This window comes from Microtus ochrogaster, unplaced genomic scaffold (assembly GCF_000317375.1).
Source record: "Microtus ochrogaster isolate Prairie Vole_2 unplaced genomic scaffold, MicOch1.0 UNK43, whole genome shotgun sequence".
NCBI classification, from domain to species: domain Eukaryota; kingdom Metazoa; phylum Chordata; class Mammalia; order Rodentia; family Cricetidae; genus Microtus; species Microtus ochrogaster.
In genome coordinates, this window is record NW_004949141.1 from 2,662,357 (window position 1) to 2,669,554 (window position 7,198).

A 7,198-nucleotide genomic window follows, 5' to 3' on the forward strand; every position below is an offset into this window, starting at 1 on the left:
TTGGCTAACTCTTACATCTTAATTTAACCCATTTCTGCTGATCTGTGTATCGCCACATGGCAGTGGCTTACTGGCAAAGTTTGGCAGGTCTGACTTTGGTGACTCCATTGCTTCTCTCTTAACCCGCCTTCCTTCTCCCAGATTCAGTCCCATCTTCCCTGCCTACCTAAGTTTTGCCCTGCTATGGCTCAAAGCAGTTCTTTATTCATTAACCAATAAAAGCAACACAAAGACAGAAGAACCTCCCACACCACAGTGTGGCATAAATATTTCTGAGAAGTTCAATATTAAGTTGAAAAAGCACATCACATCGGGCAAAGAAAAAATTGAAAGCAATATATATATATAATATATATGCTATACAAACACACACACACACACACACACACACACTTGAAGCTCCCTGTACACCAAGAATAGAATGAATGACCCTCCCCCCAATTCCTGGAGCCTACATGTATTTGTCTAAATCCAGGTCAGCTGTGACTGAAGACCAGCAGCCATACTAGCTTGCCTGTAGCATCTACACATGAATGACTGCAGGAAGGTCATTTGAAGTGACAACCATGCTCTTTGCGATCCCCAGGGACCCAGGCTTCTTGCTAGGCTTCCTTTTTAGGCGATGTCCCTATCTTTCCAGTTCAGTGGGTAGAACTCTAGCCATTACATCTGTGTCCACTGCAGCAAGATGCCGTGATCTTGATGCACACGAGTGGACCAAGAAGGTAGCTTCCTGGGGCCGCCCCGGGTACCCTCATTGACAGCCCACTGCTTAGAATGTCAGTATGCCCGCAGTTCACTATACTGGAAACTAACCAAGATTTTTATATTATGGCAGCTGCATACACAACTAAAAAAGGAGTCAATTACTGTCAGAAATTCCAGCTAACTGCCAACAGTCTCTCCCAAGTTCTAAAAGCAACCCCAAGACCACCTCTGCATGCTCCGAAATCCAAGTGTGATTGTAATTTGGAGGCAGTTTTGCCCTAACCTTACCCTAAGGACATCACATTCTGCCCAGAAATAGCAACGGTTTCTGTGTCCTTTGGGAGAGGGTAGAATAGCTGTAGGTACAACAAAAATGTGCACACGGCACAGCTCATTAGCTGTCTCCTAGAGGAGAATTCAGGTCCTCCTAGAAGAGGCTCTCTCCAGGCACTCGGTCTGCCAAGCTCCTCTAAGTCAGGAGAACAAAAGAGCCCCACAGTTGAAATACCTGAAATTCACAGGATAAGAACACAGTGTCCTGTTCAACACTCTTCCCCCCATTTCCTCTCTCTTAGTCTCCACAGGCAGATTCTAAATAAAACAAACAAAATATAATCCCTTCCTTCCTAAATATTTGACTCCACTGAAGAACCAATCAAGAGGGACATTGTCCCAACAACAGAAGAAAGAATTTAGGGAATAAACCTTTCAAAGAGCCCAGGTGGGAAAGGCAACTCTTTAGTGTCATAGCTATCTGTTTGACAATCCCCTGGGGTCCAGCATGACATCACCGGGAATGGGGCAATGCTGTTGTTCTGCCTGGAAGTGACATCATGTGACTGTTAAACTCAAAAATCAGCAAAGGCTATCAAGATAAGCAGGTGAGAGATATAGGATGTCCTTCTCTATATGTGTTGTTCCTATTGGTTAATGAGTAAATCTGCTTTGGCCTATGGCAGGGCAGAATTTAGCCAGACTAGAAGTGATATGGAGAGAGAGAAGACAGAGTCACGGAGATGCCATATAGCTACCAAGGAGAGGATGCTGGAACCTTATCGTTAAGCCACAGTCTTCTGGTGAGACACAGATTAATAGAAATGGGTTAGTTTAAGATGTAAGGGCTAGCTAGGAATATACCTAAGCTATTGGCCAAACAGTGTTGGAATTAATATAGTTTCTGTGTGATTATTCGGGTCTGGGCAGCTGGGAAACAAATGAGCTGTCTCCGTTTACAGGTGAGGTTGAGCCGACCAAACAGATGATGTAACAGGCTGTTCAATCTTCTCTGAGAAATCAGGCCTCAATTTCAGTTTCCTGAGACAGACCAAGCAATTTCTGAAAGAGCCACGAACAAAGGGCCATTAATCACTGGTGCCCCTGGCAACAGGGACAAGGGAGACAGGATGCACCAAGCCCAGCCCACTGAGTTAACCCCCACAGTCAGCACATACGAGGCCGGCCAGTCTCCACAAAAGCTCAGGGACAGGGCCTGGGACTTGTCCAGTTCTGCCCCAAAATGGAAAACTGTAGCCCTAACCAATTCCTCACTAACTCTGGAAAATCAGAATGCAATAAAACGGTTGCCACTTGCTTAAGCCAATCGTATCTAAGATGACTTAAGTGCCCTAGGAACTCCCTTTCATTGGGGAGCCCCCCTCAGCGCTGTTGCCATCTTGCCTTTGTGTAGGATGGTCAGCCCTAGCATCCAGGAATAATAAATGTTCTTGCTGATGGTATATGTGGATGGTGGTCTTTTGTGGAACTTCTCCAGGACCCTAACAGAGGGCAGTACCAAGGATGCTTGGAAACCATTCTGGTTTTGCAGGAAAATGTTTCTAAACATAGTCTAGAATGCTTGACTTGGATAAGTTGTACCAATGGCTACCAAAAGGCTCAGGTCATTTAGAGTGCACACAGCATTCTGGTAGGTTTTAAAATTGGGTCTTTTTCTTCTTCTTCTTCTTCTTCTTCTTCTTCTTCTTCTTCTTCTTCTTCTTCTTCTTCTTCTTCTTCTTCTTCTTCTTCTTCTTCTTCTTGATTTTTAAAGTGATGGTGTGCTTTTTTTTTGCTTTGCTTTTTCGAGACAGGGTTTCTCTGTGGTTTTGGAGCCTGTCCTGGAACTAGCTCTGTAGACCAGGCTGGTCTCGAACTCACAGAGATCCGCCTGCCTCTGCCTCCCAAGTGCTGGGATTAAAGGCGTGCGCCACCACCGCCCGGCGTGTGCTTTTTTTTTTCTTTACACTTTTTTTAAAAAAAAAATTATTGAGCTATACATTTTTCTCTGCTCCCCTCCCTTCCTCTTCTCCTCCCATGGTCCCCATGTTCCCAATTTACTCAGGAGATCTTGTCTTTTGCTACTTCCCATGTAGATTAGATCTATGTATGTCTCTCTTAGAGTCTTCAGCGTTGTCTAGGTTCTCTGGGATTGTGATTTGTAGGCTGTTTTTTCTTTGCTTTATGTTTAAAAGCACTTCAGAGTGAGTACATGTGATAATTGTCTTCCTAGGTCTGTGTTTCCTCACTCAGTATGATGTTTTCTAGATCCATCTATTTGCCTACAAATTTCAAAATGTCATTATTTCTTATTCTGCTGTGTATTACTCCATTGTGTAAATGTACCACATTTTTCTTATCCATTCTCCAGTCAAGGGGCATTAAGGTTGTTTCCAGGTTCTGGCTATGACAAACAATGATGCTATGATAATAGTTGAGCATATGTCCTTGTGACACGATTGAGCATCCTTTGGATATATGCCCAAAAGTGGTATTTCTGGGTCTTGAGGAAGGTTGTCGAAATAGGATTTCTTTGTGTAGCTCTGACTGTCTAGGGTCTCACTCTCTAGACCAGGCTGGCCTCCTATCAGAGATCAGAGATCTTCCTGCCTCTGCCTCCAAGTGCTGGGATTAAAGGTGTGTACCACCACCATCTGGCTTAAAGTTGGGTCTGTTTCCTAGAAATTTTAGTGATGACTAGAAATCAGAGATGGCAGCAGGGGAGCTCCTCCCAGCCCTGTGATGCTAGCAGACAGCAGGTGCTGAGAGTGTGGACGTACTGTGGCTTTGCTGCTAGGGCGGCTTCATCTTCAAAGTTGCAGTCGTGGGATAAGCTGCACAGTTCTTGTCAGTGCGAATGACCATTTCTTTAAAATGTCAATCAAATTTTTTCTCTTTACACAAGAACAGTTTAAAACTTAGCAACAAAATCCACCCCTCAGAATGTGATGCTTGCCAGACACTGGAGGCACACACCTTTACACCCAGCACTCAGGAGGCAGAGGTGGGTGGATCTCTGAGTCTGAGGCCAACCTGGTCTACAGAATGAGACTTTAACTTGACAATCTGAGATTGGGGAAACAACAAAGGTGTTATTTACGACTGACTCCCCAAATGATGATGTTGTGTTTAATAACTATATTGCATGTTTATGCAGAATCCAAATACTTTTTGTCAGGGCAGGGGGATAAAAATCACACCTGTGATAGGAGGCAGTATGATATTGTTTTACCATGCTAAGGATTTTTATAGAAGTTTATGCAAAAGAGGCTGTATCATTACACCCATTTCTCAGTAAATCTTTGCAACCAATCAATGGAATTAAGGGAGCTCTCCCCAAAACTTGTGATGATTAGTAAAAACTACAATCACTACAGCAAACATATTAGCAAAAATTAATCTAGAGATGGGTGAACTGAGAATCACAGTTTTAGACTAGTCATGGAGGCAATGCATTCTGCCACGGCCTCTATTTCGGTCACTATTTCTTATTTTAGAAACTAGAAGGGAAGAGATGTTGGGAACACAAAGGTTTTTTTTTTTTTGTCCAAAGATCACTAGAGAAATGAAGAATGTTAGACATGCAGGGCCTCCTCTCAATGGAGGAGATCAAATACTTGTTTTCCTGCTCAGAAAACATAGGATATTGTTAACGACCTAGTGACCATTTGCTATTTGTAGATGCCGACCTCACTCACCTTGTGCTATAGAGGCAGACTCACCCTGTTTATCCCAGGCTCTTCCCTCCCTAGACCTTTATCCTTAGCTCCCAGTTAATAGAACCCATTGTGGTGATTTGAATAAGAATGGTCCCATAGACTCCTGTGTTTGAATGCTTGACCAACAGAGAGTGGAGGTGTGGATACAGCAGAGTGTAGCCCTATTGTAGGAAGTCAGCCACTGTGAGGTTGGTCTTATATACTCAAGCTACACCCAGTGTAGTGCACAGTCTCCTTGGATCAAACTGTAGAACTCTCTGCCACTTCTCTAACGCCCTTTCTGCTGACATACTGCCATGTTTCCCACCATTGATAATGGACTAAACCTCTGAACCGAAAGACAACCCCAGTTAAATGGTTTCCTTCATAAGAGTTACCCTGGCCATGGTGTCTCTTCACAGCAATAAGACCCTGACCAGCACACCATCCTTAGGGGAAAGTGTCACATATCTTCTATAGCCTGCTTACCTCTATGCTATCTTGATTAGAGACCGCATTGGATTCTAGGTCTCATAGATACTGTCTTCATGGTCACATATACTTTGAAAAGGAGTTTCTATATAGTCACATCCTAAACTTGATTGGACACCTGGACTTGGAATGACTGTTGCCTAGAAACCTTTTCCCAAATTGTACTGTGTTTAAATGTGCTAGCAATGAATCACTTGGCATTGGACTCCCTGAGGTTTTATCCAGGTTTATAAAGTCAGTCTTAGCTGAGTTTTCATTCTCATCTGTAAGGTCCATTTTCCTGCCTGACACCTGCAGGGTCCTTCTTCTTCTTCTTCTTCTTCTTCTTCTTCTTCTTCTTCTTCTTCTTCTTCTTCTTCTTCTTCTTCTTCTTCTTCTTCTTCCTCTTCTTCTGTTACCTGTGTTCTACTATCCCTATGTTTATTGCTGGGTGGGCTGAGACAAAGTCTCTCTATATAGACCAGTCTGGCCTTGAATTCACAAAGATCTGTCTGTCTTTGACTCCTGCGTGTTTGGATTAAAGGTGCTCATCACTGTACCTGGCCCTTCTTAGTGTTTTTAAGTTGGGTTGTGAGACAGCTTCCATGTGACTTGTCATACCCCTTTCCCTCAGACTAGTTCTTCTCTTTGTCCTCTAGTTTCCTTTATTCCCATGGTCTTCCCTGCTGAAGTCTGTCTGTCCCCAGTAATCTACCCGGGGACTTCATTTCACCTATATCGCCTATCACCCTCCTTTATGTGCCCCCAGGCTCCTTGTGAGTTGCCTAGCTTATACTTATGCTCCAAGTTAAGCACACAAAACAAAAGATTTGAAGCTGGGATCTGCATATAAGAGAAACATGGTGTTTATATTTTAGTGAGGAACTTCACTCTGTGTAATTTTTTTTATTCTATCCATTTACCTGAAATTTTCCTTCTTTACAGCTAAGCAATATTCCATTGTGTATATATAACATGTTTTTCTTATACAACCATTTATTGATGGACATCTAGGTTTATTCCACTTCATAGGTATGAACAAAGCAGCAAGTATTGTTTGAAGTCAGATATGGTGATTTTGCCCCTAGCATTTTGTTTGTTCAGATTGTTTTGGCTAGTCTTGTCTTTTTGTGCTGCTACATAAATTGTGAGATTGTTTTCTCTTATGTCTATGAAGGACGGTTAGTGTAGGATGAAAATAAGGTTTACTTATTTTTTATTTTTATGGGGGGGCATATCCACAGCATCATACATGTGCCAAGGTCAGAGGACAACTTTGTAGAGTTGGTTCTCTCCTTCCACCTTTACGTGGGTTCCAGAAATTGAACTCATGCTGTCAGACTCCCGTGTCTGCTGAGGCATCCACTGAGCTAGCTCACAGGTTCCTTCAGTGGTGTGCTAATTTGAAAATGTTTTTAGAACTCAACAAAAAATTCACCCATGTGATATGGGATTCCCCTCTGTATGTTGTTAAGATGTTTTATTACTATTCGTTAATAAAAGAAACTGCTTCAGCCTATAGCAGGGCAGAATATAGTCAGGCTGGACAAGATAGATAGAGAGAGTAGGTAGAGTCAGGAAGATGCCATGTAGCTGCTGCAGGAGACAGACGCCAGGAAGAACCTTACCGGTAGGCAACAACAGCCACGTGGCGATACACAGATTAATAGAAATGGGTTAATTTAAGGTATAAGAGTTAGCTAGAAATACGTCTAAGCTATTGGCCAAGCAGTGTTGCAATGAATATAGTTTCTGTGTCATTGTTTTGGATCTGGGCAGCTGGGAAATGAACAAGTAGCCTCCGACTGCACCCATGGCTTGAAGAAAAGCTGATGCGATCCTCTTAAAAAGTTGTTCAAAGTTACAACTCCAAGTAATATTTTAGAATGTCCTGAATTCAAATAAAATTACCCACATGCTAATAATCTATATTAAAAATCCCAAACTAAGTTACAGTGCAAGGCCCACTCTTGGTTTCTTGCTTGTGTGAACTAGTCTTTTTTTAAAGGGGGTTCCAGGCTGGAGAGATGGCTCAGTGGTTAAGAACA